Source organism: Pongo abelii, chromosome 16 (assembly GCF_028885655.2).
Source record: "Pongo abelii isolate AG06213 chromosome 16, NHGRI_mPonAbe1-v2.0_pri, whole genome shotgun sequence".
NCBI lineage: Eukaryota > Metazoa > Chordata > Mammalia > Primates > Hominidae > Pongo > Pongo abelii.
This window is the reverse complement of record NC_072001.2, coordinates 22,071,357-22,089,602: the sequence shown is the minus strand read 5'-3', so window position 1 is coordinate 22,089,602 and position 18,246 is coordinate 22,071,357. Positions and strand designations below refer to the sequence as shown.

The window sequence follows — 18,246 nt, the reverse complement described above, 5'->3', positions numbered from 1 at the left end:
CTGTAACTAAGTACTACAAACTTGGGGGCTTACACAGTAGAAATTCTCATGGTTCTGGTGGCTGGAAGGCTGAGATCAAGGGTGGTTCCTTCTGGGGCTGTGAGGGAGAAGCTGCTTCAGGGCTCTGCCCCAGCTTCTGGAGTTTGCTGGCCTCTTTAGCGTTCCTCGGCTTGTAGAGGTGTCACCCCGATCTCTGCCGTCATCTTCACATGGCATTCTCCCTGTGTGTGAGTCGCCTCCAAATCTCCCCTTTTCATAGGGACATCATTCAGCCTCATCAAACTGATTACATCTGCAGCGACCCTGTTTCCAAACAAGGTCACCTGCTGAGGTACGGTAGAGGTTAGGGCTTCAACATACCAATTTTGCAATTCTGAATTTAACCCATAACACTGGCTTCAAACAACAAATTTGTTCTGTCAGAGTTCTGGAGACCAGAAGTCGCAAATCCAAGTGCGGGCAGGGCCATGCTCCCTCCACAGGCTCTAGGGGAAGGTCCTTCCCTACTTCGTCCAGCTTCTGGGAGCTCCAGGCTTCCTCGGTGTGGGGACGCATTGTGCCAGTCTCTGCCTGCGTCTTCACATGGCCCCTGCCCCTGTGTTCTGCATGTCCTTTTCTGTCTCTGAAAGGACTCTTTCATTGAGTTTCTTTTGATGTCACCTAAATTCTTACCTTAATGACGTCTACAAAGACCTCATTAAATAAGATCATATTCTGAGGTTCCGAATGTATGTGAGGTCGGGGGACAGGCACAGTTTAATCCATAAAGTGTTTGTGTGTGTGGAGAGTAAGTATGAGAAATGTGAGCTGAGGGAGTGGGGTGAGTGTGCCTGTGACAGAGTGAGCACATGTGAGTGTGGGTGGATATGTGGGCGTGCTCCAGTGTGTGTGAGAGCATGCGTGTATTAGTGGTGTGCTGGAGAGTCCGCACATATTGATGGGAGTGAGTGTGTTAGCGGTCGATGGGCAAGTGGCTGAGCGTTTGTGTTGCAAGTGTGACGGTGTGTTTGTAGCATGTGGTTGTGTGGGTGTGTGTATGCGTGCATTTATGTGAGTGGTGTGTATGTCCATGAGAGCGTGTGAGTGGGCAGGTGACTACATTCAGGTGAAGTGGGAGTGAAAGCGTCAGTGCATTGAGCCAGTGTGTGTGTGTGAGGGTGAGCACGAGGGGGGCATGAGTGTGAGGGGATTACTGGGTGTGTGAATGAGATGAAGTGTAAGTCAGTGAGGCTTGGTGAGTGTGAGGAAGTATGAGTGGGTGGCAGCACCCACTCATGTGTAAGTGTGCGATTGAGTGCGAGCATTTGTGTAAATGTGTATGAGTGCCTTGTATCTGTGTGAGCACGAGTGACGTTATTGTGAATGCGTGTGAGTGAATGTGAGTATTTTGCTCGTGTCAGTGAGTGGGAGGTTATAACAGTGTAGGTGTGAGTGTAAAGTGAGAAAGTGTGTGGGTAAAGGTGTGAGTGGGTGAGTAATCAGTTGTGACTAGTGTTTAGGAGTGTGAGTGCATATGTGAGTTTTTGTATGCATTGGGAGGGGTAAGTGGATGTGAGAGTGCATAGGAGTGTGTCAGCTTGCATCTGTTGTGTGTGCATATGTGTGACTGGGATTGTGTGTGTGTTAGTGATTGTGACAGTGGTGGGTGCACCTGAGAGTGTGAGGGTGGGTGTGTGAGTGCCCATGAGTGTGTCTGAATAACTTAGTATGGGTGTGAGTGTGAGGATGCATATGAGGGTGTGAGAGTGTGTGTGTGTGAGCTCATGTGAGTGTGCTGAAGGAAGGCAGGTGTCCTCATAAGCTTGGATAGCTGAGGGCAGGGTGGGGGAGGGGGGAGGGAGAGCAGGTCCTGTGGGGCTGTGGGCGGGGTCCCTCGGGGGGCCCAGCCTCCAAGCCTCAGCCTCCATTCAGGGAGTAGTGGAGTCCTAGAGCCAGGCAGAGCAGAGGTGGGCCCACTGGTGCCAGAATCCAATGGTGTAAACCTAGTGAAAAACTCATTTTGTTAATGCAGATGTATTAAACTTGGATTGGAAACTGTCTCTACTAAAAATACAAAAAAAGTATTTAAGTGGTGCAGATTAAATATAAGCAAATGTGGAGATATTTAAAACACGAAATTAAAAATATAATAGATGCACTGTTGCAAATTACTGCTATTTGAATTATAGATCATTTTCCTATTGCCTAGAAACAATGCATAGCTAAAATTCCCTAACTACTTTTACTACACGTGCTTACAAGGTTTTAAAAATGCCTGTAGTCCCAGCTATTCGGCAGGGCAAGGCAGGAGAATCACTTGAGCCCAGGAGTTTTAGACCAGCCTGGGCAACATAGTGAGGGCCCATCTCTAAAAAAATCAAACAAAAAAATTCGGAAATGTTTCTTGAACTAACTTAAAAGCCGCCTTCCACTTCTCACTTTGAATTAGTTTGAATTAATTTACAAACTGCAATATATTTTAAAGGAGCTTATTGTAGAAAATAAGATAAGTTGATAAAAAAAAGTAAGGATTTATCTTTAGGGATTTGTCTTTAGGGACTTGTTAACCAAGCATATCTATTTTCCCTCCCGCAGCTTCTCCAAACAGGCTGATGTACAGGGAGCAACACCGGAGCTGATGTATGCTGGGGTTTGTGCAGAGCATCGCTCTCACGCCGCAGGTGTGCAGCGCCCTCAGCTCCCCGCAGCGGATCACGCTGCTCATGAAGGTCGTGGAAGGGCACGCACCCTTCAGTGCCGCCTTGCTGCAGAGACAGGTAATGTGCTGGCAGGCAAAACCAGTTCCCTGAGAGAGGCCTCCATGTACTGAAGTTCCCTGCCCTCAGATTCAGGGGCCTTTATTCAGTAACGAGTGCAGAAAGGGTCTAGAAGTGACAGGGTAGATTTTCTGGAGGCAAGGGGCAGAGGTCCTTGATAATTGGTAAGTTGCTAACCTTTAGTTTACCTGCTTTTCTCTTAAGTGGTAAATCCTGCAACTACTCACTCATCTGCTTCACAGAATTTGTAGTGTAATTCTCTTAAGAATTAAACTAAAAATAATTCTTTTTTTTTAAACACATGCATCTGTAATGTTGTTTTTTTCTAAAGTCCCTGACAATCCTAATCACTAATCAACTTGAGTGTAATTACCTGGCTGTACAGTAATGAATCTCAACATTTTCACATGATTACTTGCATTATGAGAACAGAAAATAAAGAGAGGCTGGGCGCAGTGGCTCATGCCTGTAATCCCAGCACTTTGGGAGGCCGAGGCAGGTGGATCATGAGGTCAGGAGTTTGAGACCAGCCTGGCCAACATAGTGAAATCCTGTCTCTACTAAAAATCCAAAAAAAATGAGCTGGGCTTGGTGGTGGGTGCTTGTAATCCCAGCTATTCAGGAAGCTAAGGGAAGCAGAATCGCTTGAACCTGGGAGGTGGAGGTTGTAGTGAGCCGAGACCGTGCCACTGCACTCCAGCCCGGGTGACAGTGCGAGACTCTGTCTCAAAAAAGAAAAGAGAAAATAACAATCTCTAGTTTCTTAATCAGATTTTTTTTTTAATGCTTGTCATTTTAAATTTTCTTTTATCAGATCTTAGCTGTGCATTTGTTGCAAGCAGTCCTTCCATCATGGGACAAGACCGAAAGGGCGAGGGACATGAAATGCCTTGTGGAGAAGCTGTTTGACTTCTTGGGGAGCTTGCTCACTACCTGCTCCCCCCGACGTGCCCTTACTCAGAGGTGGGTGGCCGTCTCCCTTCCCTGTGCCCTGGTGAAGAGCAGCACAGTGCCGTCACTCAGAGGTGGGTGGCCATCTCCCTTCCCTGTGCCCTGGTGAAGAGCGGTGCAGCAGCTTCTCCCCTTGTTACCTCCTCAGAGTCCACACCAAGGTGGCGCAGGGTGCGCTCGCAGGCCTCGCTGACTGGCACCCACAGCAGCACACTGGCGGAGGAGGTGGTGGCACTGCTGCGCACGCTGCACTCCCTGACTCAGTGGAATGGGTTCATCAACAAGTACATCAACTCCCAGCTCCGCTCCATCACCCACAGCTTTGCGGGAAGGCCTTCTGAAGGGGTGGGTTTGTGTTCTCAGAATTAATTTAGTTGAAAGGTAAACCTGTAGGGATTGGGCAGCTCCGTGAGTGTCCCTGGTGGAGCTCGCTGTTTGGTCTGCACTAGGCCTAGTTAGAGGACTACTTCCCCCGACTCCGAGAACCCTGAAGTGGGGGGCCTCATGGCGGTCCTGGCCGTGATTGGAGGCATCGATGGTTGCCTGCGCCTGGGTGGCCAAGTTGTGAACGATGAGTTTGGAGAAGGCACCGTGACTCGCATCACCCCGAAGGGCAAAATCACCATGCAGTTCTCTGACATGCAGACGTGTCGCGTTTGCCCATTGAATCAGCTGAAACCAGTAGGTGAACTTGTGCGCAGTTACTGTATGTTAAGGGAAATTGGCTTTACACTAGAACCCAGCACCAACATTAGCACTTGAAAGAACTTGATTCTGGTACTTCAAGTTTGCCTTCCAGGAAGCTGTGTGAGCTTGTGCGTCTCTGGTGAGCAGGGCCTGTCTCTCAGGGCACCTAAAGCAGTGGTTCTTGTGGTTTCAGCCTCAGAGACACGGAGAGGGCTTTAGCAACCTGGAAGTTACCATGCATCTATGAGGTAGTTCTAATTATTTTAAAATGTGAATTTATGAAGTCTACTTTTTATTAAACAACTCAAATTTTTAAAAAACTTAAACATGTTTAAACACCTTTAAAAAAAAACAGCCTTTCTTCATGTAGAAAATGCTTAGTTGTTTTGAGTGACGTGACTCAATGTAGCAGCTACTGTTATCTTAACCTATGAATCAAGGATGCACAGGGAGAAGGAGCCATTTACATTATTTTCATGTAGCCCAAGTGCAATGTTACTGTATATTCTTTTTCTTTTTTTTTGAGATGGAGTCTTGCTCTTGTCACCCAGGCTGGAGTGCAATGGCACGATCTTGTCGTCCCTCTGCAACCTTTGCCTCCCGGGTTCAAGCGATTCTCCTGCCTCAGCCTCCTGAGTAGCTGGGATTACGGTGTGTGCCACCACACCTGGCTAATTTTGTATTTTTAGTAGAGATGGGGTTTCACTATGTTGGCCGGGCTGGTCTCAAACTCCTGACCTCAGGTGATCCACCCTCCTCGGCCTCCCAAAGTGCTGGGATTACAGGCGTGAGCCACCGTGCCCGGCCTGACTATATTTTCTATAAAGTACTCTTTTTTATTATTATAGGAATATGTACATGTTGTAGAAAACTTTTGAAGTATATAGAAAATACCTGAGAAGATAGTAACCACCACACTGATGTAATTACTGTTGACAGGTTTGTAAAGAAAAATTAATATAGATTATACTTATTATATGTATAAGTCTCTATCTTGCCTTTTATGTCATTTTAAAAAATGATTATTCTCAGCTATAAAAAGGCTTCCGGGTATGTGTGGCATTTCAGGATTAAGCCCATGGTTTTGATGACTTTCAGCACGTTTCATTGGTTAGTCATACTGGCCACACGCTGACAGCTTCTGTGTCCTCTCCAGCTCCCTGCCGTGGCCTTTAATGTGAACAGCCTGCCCTTCACAGAGCCCATGCTGTCTGTCTGGGCTCAGTTGGTGAACCTCGCTGGAAGCAAGTTAGAAAAGCACAAAATAAAGAAATCAACTAAACAGGCCTTTGCAGGTCAGTACATCGTGCTTCTTGATGAAATAGCTGCCGTCTTAAACTCGTGTTGTTTGTACAGTGTTCTTTTATGAGTGAGTTCACGGACGTGCTAAAGTCCTGGGGTTCACCTGGGCCCACCATTTGTTGAGTTGCGGTTGGCAATGTAACCCTGTGTTCGTGGTAATGAGTGTTTTCGAGTCAGCCTTTCTTGCCATGTTCGGAGCCACACTTGAAGAACCCCATGGCTGACACCCTCTTCTCTGTGTCACCCTTTATCCCGGAAGAGAAGTCTGTGTTCACCTCTTCCCTCCTCCCCTACATTCCAGGGCCCTGTGGCCCAGTCACCCTGTTGGACCATGGCTCACAGTCTGTTCCCTGCCAGATCCAGGGGCCTCTGTCCCCGAAGCACCTGGCTTGCTTGTGGCATTCAGGGTGGCTGAGACTGTAGCCTTGCTTGACTTTGCCTTCCTTTGGGTCTAGAATGCAGCTCTCCTGAGTTTCTTTCCATGTTTCTAGGGAGCTCTTCTCTCTGCTCGTTCTTTATATCCTGGAAGTCTGTGTGGCTTCACCCATAACTATGGCATATTCTGCCCACTCTTCTTGAGTTTTCTCTCCTCTTGCTCCCACAGACCTACGTTTTCTCCCCTCTTGCTCCCACAGACCTAGGATTGCTGCTTCAGCATTTATGATGTAAGCACTTTCAAGTCTGGATTTCCCATTCACATCTCTGGTTGGAGGTGCAGTGCATGCAAATCACAACATGTCCGAAATTCAGCTGGCTTTCTCTAGTAGCTGCCGTTTCCCATCGTGGTGAATAAACCTGTCTGCCAGTTAGTCGAGCCAGTGCCCGAGCGGCACCTGCAGCCCTCCTTCCTTCCCACCCCACACTCTCTGTGCTGCTTCTGCGGCCTCTGTATTCAGATAAGCCTTGGGCATTGCTGCCATCTTCATCAGTTAAAGAGCTAGTGGGGCTGACAGATTCTCTCAGAGGAGTCTTAGAAGAAGAGTGAAAGCAGCTGAACCTTCAGCAACTTGGGGAACATTTGATCATATTAATAGTAGCTGACATGGTTCTAACCGTGTTAAACCCATTGAATCCTGCGTCCTATCAAGTTAGGTGCCTGGAGAGCAGGGAAGGAAGACCCAGGAGGCAGAAGGTGCTTACCCAGAAGCACCGAGTGTAACACTGGGAAAGGCGAGCCCTTCGTCACGGACAGTGTGTGCGGTTGGCAGATTCCTGAAGGGCAGAGCGTTACTCATCACCATGTGGCGGAGGCTTGATGCTGGCGAGGAGGGAGTCTGAGCAGGGCACGCCCTTCTCACTCTTTCCTTCCGCAGGACAAGTGGACCTGGACCTGCGTACGAAGAAGTGTGCGAAGGTGATGTTGGCAAAGTCATCAAACTGGACAGAGATGGATTGCATGATCTCAGTGTGCAGTGTGACTGGCAGCAGAAAGGGGGCACCTACTGGGTTAGGTACATTCATGCTGAACTTATAGGTGAGCACATTCTTTGTTCAGTGCTTTTGCTTTTTCTTAGAGACAGAATTCCCATAAATGAATACTGATTATAATGATTTGTTATTGAAATCTGTAGGCTATCCTCCACCAAGTTCTTCCCACATCAAGATTGGTGATAAAGTGCGGGTCAAAGCCTCTGTCACCACACCAAAATACAAATGGGGATCTGTGACTCATCAGAGTGTGGGGGTTGTGAAAGGTAATATTATCTGGGTAATAAAATTCCTGATGTTAACTTTTCATTAACGCATGTGTACTTAGTATTTCTTTTTGTTCAAGCACACAAAAAAAGAAAACAAGTGTGAAGAAAGAGATAGAGTGTTCCTTTGCTTGTCATTACCTTCTGCCAAAGGCCACAGAGGAACTCACCTGCAGTGAAACAATCAGATTTATTAATGTTAACTCATTGCAGTGCAGGAGAACACACACCTTGGGGAATGGGTGTCTCCATCAGAGGGAGTGAGCAAGGACTAATGAAGTTTATGTTGGGTATTTGGGGGAGGGGTCGAGAAAGCAGGGGTAATTCTAAGACAGGATGTCTTAATAAATTTACCTGGCAGGCAGAAAGAACGGAGCCATGCTAATGTCATGATTGGTAAGGAAGCAGTCATTCATATCACCAGGATAGGGGACTGTGTGGTTGTTTGTGGTTTGGATCAGACTCAACTTTAATCACACATGGTTAAGGAGGGGTTTTGGTTGTGCCTTGATTCATCAGTCACAGAGTGGCCTTATCTGATGTTCGTGTTCTGTCAACTTGTCCTGTCAGTTGTTCTGTGAAATGGCCTAACACTGACATTAACAGGCCATCTCCTGACTGTCAGGACTGCTTTTTCTTTCTCCTCCCCTGACCAGGCTGGAGTGCAGTGGCACCATCTCGGCTCACTGCAACCTCCATCCCCGGGTTTAAGCAATTCTCCGGTCTCAGCCTCCAGAGTAGCTGGGATTACAGGTGCCCACCACCGTGCCTGGCTAATTTTTGTATTTTTCGTAGAGATGGGGTTTCACCATGTTGGCCAGGCTGGTCTCGAACTCCTCACCTATTGATCCGCCCACCTTGGCCTCCCAAAGTGTTGGGATTACAGGCGTGAGCCACCACGCCTGGCTCCCTTTTTCATGCTGTATAAAAATTTAGGACTGAATTTAAGAAATGGAAATGTGCTAATGGTGGGAATTAGGAACTGGTTTAATATGATACTATTGAGATTCCAAATCAAATCCGTGGCACACTTTGAAAGGTATACTATGTCCGTTTTAACAGTTGCGTGAGAAATAAGTATGTGTATAGTTTTATAAACTCTTGATGCCATAAAGAGATTGTTTGTTTGTTCATCTGAACCTTGTGGAAGCCTCTCTTTTCATCAGATCGCTTAGAAAATGGCCACAGTTGGTGGTGGTTCCACAGTGGTGAGAGGTTCCTAGAGCTTCTCATGTTACATAAGAACAAATGGATTATTTAATATTTTACTTTAAACATTTTTCTTTGTTTAAGAGATTGTTAAAATATTTGCAAATCAAAACAAGACAAATTTTTAAAATAAGAATTTGGTTTCTTTGTTTTGAGTGACATGTTGCTCTTATCAAAGGACAAAAGAAGTCTTCATGTTATTAATGTGGTTTTTATTCCCTGAGATACCAAAGGTATTATATGGAATTGTTGACTTGGTGTAATTAAAAACCCAAATGTCCTATTTTAAACCTAATGCAAAAGTAAGGAATGTACTTTACAATGAACCTCCATGTGCTCATCACCTGGCTTTAACGATTGTCACCTCACGGCCAAAATTATTCATGCTCCCTTCTTGTGATTATTTTGAAACCAGGCGCTGACATCATGTATTATTTCATCCATAAGTATTTTAGTACCTATCTCTAAAAGATAAGACTCTTTGTAAAAAACAAATAACTACAATGTAGTATGACATGGCTAGGTGCAGTTTTAAGTTCAGGTTTTTATTGGTGAAGAGGAAGATGGATCAGGTGATTTGTGTTCTGTCCTAGCTTTCAGTGCCAATGGAAAAGATATCATTGTCGACTTTCCCCAGCAGTCTCACTGGACTGGGTTGCTATCAGAAATGGAGTTGGTGCCCAGTATTCATCCTGGGGTTACGTGAGTTATTTTTATGATTGCTAGATTTGCTTTGGGACGAATGGTTTTCTGTTGAAGTAAGTTTAATAAATGACCTTTCTTAACTCAGTTGCTATTTTACAAATAGGTGTGATGGATGTCAGATGTTTCCTATCAATGGATCCAGATTCAAATGCAGAAACTGTGATGACTTTGATTTTTGTGAAATGTGTTTCAAGACCGAAAAACACAATACCAGGCATACATTTGGCAGAATAAATGAACCAGGTATGGCAGAATGTTTATATTCTCTCTTCCACCAAATATTAATGAAATACTTATTGTGGACCACAATGTATTGGAATTTGTTATTTTAAGGTTCCTATGTATACGGTAATTCTGTAGAGTGAGTACAGTGAAACGGAAGTGACGGTCCTACCCACTGATGACTGGCTGGCTTTTTAAAAAAATCAGGATGGAGTGTCGGGGAAGAATTAGAGTAACTAGGCTTGTTTGCTTGTTTTTCCATAAAGAAACATTAAAAGAATCTCAAGAAACTAGTAAGTGTTTAGTTGCATGGCATGTGGAATTAGTTAGATGGAGAGTGAGGTTTTTCATTTATATACCTTTTACTGTATTTTTCATTGTGGCAAAATATATATAACTTAAAATTAGCCACTTAATCATTTTCTAAGTTTATAATTCAGGGTATTAAGTACCTTAAGTACAGAGTTGCACAACCATCACAACTCTCTCTTACCAAAACTTTTCACCACTCTGATCAGAAACTGTACCCATTAAGCAGTTTAACTACCCTACTTCCCCTTACCCCAACCCTGGTAACCTTGAATCTAACCTTGGTCTCTATGAATATGACCACTCCAGATACCTCATCTAGATGGAACCATGTAAGATTTATCCTTTTGCGTTTAGCATAATGTCTTCAAGCTTCATCCGTATTGTAGCATGTGTCAGAACGTCATCCTTTTTAATGGCTGAATGATATTCCACTGTATGCATATATCACTTTTCTTCTTTGTGAGACAGAGTCTCACTCTGTTGCCCAGGCTGGAATGCAGTGGCATGATCTTGGCTCAGTGCAACCTCCGCCTCCTGGCTTCAAGCAATTCTCCTGTCTCTGCCTCCTGAGTAGCTGGGATTACAGGCCGGTGCCACCATGCTCAGCTAACTTTTCTATTTTTTTTTAATTATTATTTTTTTGTGACAGAGTCTCACTCTGTCTATAAGGAGTGTATATGTTATATACATTTTTAGTTTTAGTACTTACTGAAGATATTAATTATAACATCTATTTTTGACTCATTCAAATCTATTATTATTTAGTATATTCTCTTAAACAATGCAAAGACCTTAGTTCTCTTTAACATCATTTATCTTCATTCTGATTTATGCGTTCTTAACATATTTTAATGTTTTGCTTTTGTTTTTTTTTTTGTTTTTTTTTTTGAGATGGAGTCTCACTCTGTCGCCCAGGCTGGAGTGCAGTGGCGTGATCCTGGCTCACTGCAACCAACACCTCCCGGGCTCAAGCAATTCTCCTGCATCAGCCTCCCGAGTAGCTGGGATTGCAGGCTCCTGCCACCACGCCTGGCTAATTTTTGTATTTTTAGTAGAGGTGAGATTTCACCATGTTGGCCAGGCTGCTCTTGAACTCCTGACCTCAGGCAGTCTACCCACCTCAGCCTCCCAAAGTGCTGGGGTTATGTGCATGAGCTACCACGTCCAGCCAAAATTTTATACATTTTATACAAATACATATCTAACAGAACTATAGAAGACATTCTTTTATGCACACAGAAAATGTTCATAAAATCCAGTCATATGCTAAGTGGGTCATACGCTCAAACAAAGTTTCAAAAAATGTCAAAGGATTTGCCAGGCACAGTGGTTCCCAAGGTGCTGGGATTACTGACGTGAGCCACCACACCAGCCAAAACCTTCATTTTAAAAAAGGCTGGGTCATGCATCATGGGTCATGCCTGTAATCCCAGCACTTTGAGAGGCCAACGCAGGCGGATCACCTGATGTCAGGAGTTCGAGACCAGATGACCAACATGGTGAAACCCCGTCTCTACCAAAAATACAAAAATTAGCTGGGCATGGTGGCACGCACCTGTAATCCCAGCTACTCAGTAGGCTGAGGCAGGAGAATTGCTTGAATCTGGGAGGCGGAAGTTGCAGTGAGCTGAGATTGTGCTACCACACTGCAGCCTGGGTGACCGAGTGAGACGCCATCTGAAAAAATAAATAAAGGCTGGGTGCCAGATGTGGTGCATAGGCCTAGTTTGTTGACTCCTGTACTTAAGATATAAAACTCTAAAGAACAGTGGGAGGGAGCTTCCCTCTAGAGGCACAGGAGGGGACAAGTTGGTCCCTGAGCAGTGACTTTATAATAACATGTTACACTGTGTTTTTTGTTTTTGTTTTTTGTTTGTTTGAGACAGAGTTTCACTCTTGTTGCCCAGGCTGGAGTACGATGGCGTGATCTCAGCTCACAACAACCTCCACCTCCCAGATTCAAGCGATTCTCCTGCCTCAGCCTCCCAAGTAGCTGGGATTACAGGCATGCACCACCACATCCGACTGATTTTTGTATTTTTAGTAGAGATGGGGTTTCACCATATTGGCCAGGCTGATCTTGAGCTTCTGGGATCAAGGAATCCACCAACCATGCTTTCCAAAGTGCTGGCATTACAGGCGTGAGCCACTGTACCCAGCCAAGAATTGTTTCTTCTCCTTACCTAGGTAGAGACCTCTTCAGAAATGCTGGGAGATCTTTGGAGAGGGGAGATTTTTCAAATAAAAAATTTAATACTTGGCTGGGCATGGTGGCTCACCCCTGTAATCCCGGCATTTTGGGAGGCCGAGGCGGATGGATCACGAAGTCAGGAGATCGATACCATCCTGGCTAACACGGTGAAACCCCGTTTCTACTAAAAAAATACAAAAAATTAGCCGGGCATCGTGGCAGGCGCCTGTAGTCCCAGCTACTCGGGAGGCTGAGGCAGGAGAATGGCGTGAGCCTGGGAGGAGGAGCTTGCAGTGAGCCGACATCAGGCCACTGCACTCCAGCCTGGGTGACACAGCAAGACTCCGTCTCAAAAAAAAAAATTTTAATACTTTGGGAGGCCAAGGCGGGTAGATCACGAGGTCAGGAGTTCAAGAACTGCCTGGCCAGGATGGTGAAACCCCATCTCTACTAAAAATACAAAAATTAGCCGGGCATGGTGGTGGGTGCCTGTAATCCCAATGACTCAGGAGGCTGAGGCAGGAGAATCGCTTGAACCCGGGTGGCAGAGGTTGCAATGAGCCAAAATAGCACCACTGCACTCCAGCCTGGGCAATGAGAGTCAGATTCCATCTAAAAAAAAAAAAAAACATTGATCTAGTTCTAAACCTCATTTTGAATCCACCCACATTGCTCTGAAATACATTCATCTTTCCTGTGGCTAAAACCTTAAAGCCTTGCCAGTAACTCCCATTGCACTTAAGGAAATCCAGTCTCCTTGTTGTGGCCCCTGAACAGGCTGCTGCTGGCCCACCACGGTGCCTCTAGTTTGTGTAAAATGCATATGTCAACTTATAATAAATCATACAAGGCTTTTTTAGCTCTAAAAGGCTATTATTCACTAGTTGCTGTGTGAATCAGTATTTCTGGGTGCAGTTAGAAGTTATTAGAGTTGATGACCAAGACTCATCTCAACCAGCACGGGGGAGGCATCTGCTCGTTTTATGGTCAGTGACTCTGGGCCTCCTTCTGCTGGGCTCAGTGCTGAGGTGGGTCTGACTCGGCTCAGAGCTGTGCACCCCGGCCCTCCTCCCCAACTTGCATGAGTGCTCTTTAGGATGGAGCCGAACACTGGCTTCTCAAAACCACTTGGCCCCACCACAGGCCCTGAGAACTGATTGAGTCACTCTGGTGGGCTCCCCAGCCCTAGCCAAGAAGGGTTTCTCTAGGGAGCCTGGCCCCCACTCATGAGACCTGGAGCTCCAAAGATTCTAACCAGCGGCCTGCCTCCAGGGAGGAGCCACTCGCCCCCACCAAGCTCCCTTCACAGAGACCCATCCAACAGAGCTGAGGAAAACCATGCCTCATAAATGAATAAATACATAAATAAGGATGCCAGGGACCTATGGATTTTGTAATTCCTGAAAGAGGGCAGAATGGCTGGCTCACAGCAAGCACAGCAGGAGATACTGCTCCCTGGCCAGGCTGTGCTCTGTCTCTTTGGAGGGAGCCCTAGGGGACAAGAAAATCCAGAGGAGACCAGATCACCCAGAAGGTACCTCTCCACCCCTTCCCTGGAGTTTCTGGGACACGAAGCCCACCCGAGGGACACGTGCCTCCTTGGGAGTTGTACCAGGCCTCCTTCCTGATCTGGCCATGCAGTGGTTTTCAGTGCCAGAAACAGATGAATAAAATAGGCCGTTTATTGGATGTTCTTCAGGAACATGCACATTTCTTTGGATCTTTCCATCGTTTTATCTCTATTTAAAGTTAAATGCTGTGTTATACCAAGTACTGGTAAAGATGTAGAGCTACAAGAATGGTCCAGCTGGCAGTAGCATAAAGTTGTATAAGCACATTGGAAACCTGTTTGGCAGCTTCTACTAAAGCTATATCTATGCTTACCTTCAGAAATTCCATCCTAAGCATGTACACAAGAGAAATGAGTGCATATGTCCACAAAAGGACATATAAGAATGTTCATTGCCATTTTTATTCATAAGAGCCCCAAATGAAAACAACCTAAATGTCCATCAACAGGAGAGTGAATAAGTGGTGATAGTCACATCATGGAATACTACACAGCCAAAAAAGAAAAATGAAGTGGTAGGAACGTTCAACAACATGGGTGAATAGAGGGAGCCAGGTATGAGAAACAGTGCACTGTACCAGCCCACTTAGATGAAGCGCAGGAAGGCAGAACTGACAATGATTGAAGTCAGAAGAGTAGTTTCTTTTGTGGGAAAGTTAGATCAGGAAGGAGCTCTCTGGGGTACTAGAAATCTGCCGTATCTTGGCTGGGTGCAATGGCTCACGCCTGTAATCCCAGCACTTCGGGAGGCCTAGGTGAGAGGGTCGCTTGAGCCCAGGAGTTAGAGACCAGCCTGGGCAACATAGTGAGATCCCATCTCTACAAAAAGTTAAAAATTAGCATGGCATGCTGGTGTGCGCCTGTAGTCTCAGCTACTCAGGAGGCTGAGGCAGGAGGATTGCTTGAGCTCAACAGTTTGAGGCTGCAGTGAGCTATGATTGTGCCACTGCACTGCAGCCTGTCACTTCAGTGACTGAGCAGGACCAGTCGCCAAAAAAAAGAGAAAGGGAAGGAAAGGAAGAAAGGAAAAGAAAAGAGAAGAAAGGCTGAGTGCACTGCTTCACATCTGTAATCCCAGCACTTTGGGAGGCCTAGGCGAGAGGGTCACTTGAGCCCAGGAGTTAGAGACCAGCCTGGGCAACATAGCGAGATCCCATCTCTACAAAAAATTAAAAATTAGCATGGCATGCTGGTGTGCGCCTGTAGTCTCAGCTACTCAGGAGGCTGAGGCAGGAGGATTGCTTGAGCTCAAGAGTTTGAGGCTGCAATGAGCTATGATTGTGCCACTGCACCGCAGCCTGTCACTTCAGTGACTAAGCCAGACCAGTCACAAAAAAAAAAAAAAAAAAAAGAAGAAAGAAAGGAAAAGAAAAGAAACGGCTAAGTGCACTGTTTCACATCTGTAATCCCAGCACTTTGGGAGGCCAAGGCAGCTGGATCACTTGAGGCTGGGAGTTTGAGACTAACCTGGACAACATGGCAAAACCAAAAACACAAAAATTAGCCAGGCATGTTGGTACATGCCTGTAATCCCAGCTACTCAGGAGGCTGAGGCATGAAAATCCCTTGAACTCGTGAGCCAAGATCACGTCACTGCACTCCAGCCTCTGTGACAGAGCAAGACTCTGTCTCAAAAAGGAAAAAAAAAAAAAAAATCTGAAAAAAAAAAATCTGCTATATCTTCACCTAGGTGAGGCTATCACATACATTGATATATATTGGAATATGTGTGTGTGTGTCTCAGTGTATATACCAAAATGCACATTAACAAAGATTCTGGCCAGGCACTGTGGCTCATGCCTCTAATCCAAGCTCTTTGAGAGGCTGAGACAGGTGGATCACGAGGTCAGGAGTTCGAGGACAGCCTGGCCAATATGATGAAAGACCTCTCTACTAAAAATACAAAAATTAGCCAGGCATGGTGGTGCACTCGTGCAATCCCAGCTACTCAGGAGGCTGATGCATAGGAATCGCTTGAACCGGGCAGGCTGGGGTGGCAGTGAGCCAAGATTGGGCCACTGCACTCCAGCCTGGGTGACAGAGTAAGAGGCTATCTCAAAAAAAAATATATATATATATATATTCCATTAGTAAACATAGAATGATTGAATTATAAAAATCAGCATTGTGACCGGATGCCATGGCTCACACCTATAATCCTAGGATGACACTTTTGAGAGGCTGAGGAGGGCAGATCACGAGGTCAGGAGATCGAGGCCATCTTGGCCAACATGGTGAAACCCTGTCTCTACTCAAAATACAAAAATTAGCTGGGTGTGGTGGTGTGTGCCTTTAATTCCAACTACTCAGGAGGCTGAGACAGGAGAATCAATTGGACCTGGGAGGCAGAGGTTGCAGTGAGCCAAGATTGCGCCACTGCACTCCAGCCTGCCAACAGAGTGAAACTCCATCTCAAAAAAAAAAAAAAATCACCATTTTGTGGTATTTAATTAATTAATTGAGGCAAAGATGGCAATGGATGAAAATACCGTATTAGATGAGAGGATGATGGGGGATGTTTGCAGTGAAGGAGTCAGTTCTCACCACCTGAATTATTTGAACTTAGCACCACTAAAAGTAGAGCAATCAGGTACAGAGTGCCTCCAGACCTGATGAAATAGAAATCACTGACACCATCTAGGTTTCTTTTTTTTTTTTTTTTTTTTTTTCTGAGACAGAGTCTCACTCTGTCACCGAGGCTGGAGTGCAGTGGCATGTTATCGGCTCACTGCAATCTCAACATCCCCGATTTAAGTGCCTCAGGCTTCCGAGCAGCTGGGATTATGGGAATCTGCCACCACACTCGGCTAATTTTTGTATTTTTAGTAGAGACGGGGATTCACCATGTTGGCCAGACTGGTCTGGAACTCCTGACCTCTAGTGATCCACCCGCGTCAGCCTCCCAAAGTTCTGGGATTACAGGGGTGAGCCACCTTGCCCAGCCTATTTCATATTTTAAATATTAAAAAGTAGAACCTGGCCAGGGGTGGTGGCTCACACCTGTAGTCCTAGCCCTTTGGGAGGCTGAAGTGGGAGGATTGCTTGAGCCCGGGAGTTCAAGACCAGCCTGGGCAACAGAACAAGACTCCATAGTGAGAAAAAAAAAAAAAGAATTAGGAATTTTGTCTAGGATGCTGTTCAGAAGAGTTAGAATAGCAGACCTGAGACTACTATCCTTAGAGAGGGCTGCTTGCAAAGTTGGCGTCTGGGAACATGGGTTTAGAGAGGCCTGTCACCATTCCCTACCTAATAAGAGTGGCTCACTGTGCCTAAACTGTTTGTGCAGACAACACAGTTTATGTTGCTTTCCTTTATTTATTTATTTATTTATTCATTGAGACAGAGTCTCCTTCTGTCACCCAGGCTGGAGTGCAGTGGCATCAACTCTGCTTACTGCAAACTCTGCCTCCCAGGTTCCAGCGATTCTCCTGCCTCAGCCTCCTGAGTAGCTGAGATTACAGGCATACACCAACACACACAGCTAATTTTTGTATTTTTAGTAGAGATGGGTTTTCACCATGTTGGCTAGGCTGATGTCAAACTCCTGACCTCAAGTGATCCACCTGCCTTGGCCTCCCAAAGTGCTGGGATTACAATCGTGAACCACTGCGCCTGGCTGCCAATTTCCTTTGCAATGCTGCTGTTCCTTAGAGTGAGACAAGGGTGAACACTGGTGAACACTGTCTGGGGCAGCCTGGTGGACAAGAAGGCATTGGCCCAGGCCCTGAAGGAGGGTCGGATCCGCAGCAAGGCCCTGGTCATGCACGAGTGGGAACCCTTTAGCCTTAGCCAGGGCCCCCGAAGGTTGCACCCAATCTCTTCTGCACCCCCCACGCTGCGTGGTACAGCGAGCTGGCATCCACCGAGATGCCAGAGGAGGCGGTGCAGGAGATCCGCAGAGCCATCACAGGCCGGATCCCAGACAGCCTGAAGAACTGTGTCAACAAGGACCATCTGACGGCTGCCACCCACTGGGCCAGCGTGGACCCCGCCGTCGTGCACCCTGAGCTCGACGGGTACCCTCCGGGTGTGGTGGGCGTGGCCCCACTGGCATCCCAGCTGCTGTGGAAGGTATCGTCCCCAGCGCCTTGTTCGTGTCCCACAGCCTCTCCCCTATGGCACACCCGCCCCACAGGGGCCCCTTCTCCTGGCCAAACCATCAAGCCCAAGGCGGATAGAGACCACACCAGTGACCAGTTGTAGCCCCGGAGGAGCTCTCCAGCCCGGGCGCCTGGGCGGAGGGCCTGGAAACCCTTGGACCAGAGTGTGTGGAGGAGGCGCCTGTGTGGCTGCCCTGGCACTGCAGAGACTGGTCCGGGCTTTCAGGAGGCGGGAGGGGGCAGCGCTGGGCCTCGTGTCGGTTGTCGTCGTCCGTCTTATGGGTGCTCTGCCCTGTGTCCTTTGCCTTCCTCGTTAAGCAGAAGTCAGTAGTTATTCTCCCATGAACGTTCTTGTCTGTGTACAGTTTTTAGAACATTACAAAGATCTGTTTGCTTAGCTGTTAACAAAAAGGAAACCTGAAGGAACATTCGGAAGTCAGTTTCAGAGTTTTGTTTTTTGTTTGTTGTTTTGTTTTTTTTGTTTGTTTGTTTTTATGTTGGAATGTGCCCCGGAATGAGGCAGTTGGCAAACTTCTCAGGACAATGA

The 18,246-nt window shown here is 46.4% G+C and overlaps 2 pseudogenes; both read left to right on the top strand.

Moving 5' to 3' along the window:
• LOC129050310 (putative HERC2-like protein 3) overlaps positions 1–10,312 on the top strand; it is a 28,159-nt pseudogene extending 17,847 nt beyond the window's left edge.
• Positions 7,228–17,949, top strand: LOC100455396 (uncharacterized; annotated as a pseudogene).
• Positions 17,950–18,246: the final 297 nt, after the last annotated feature.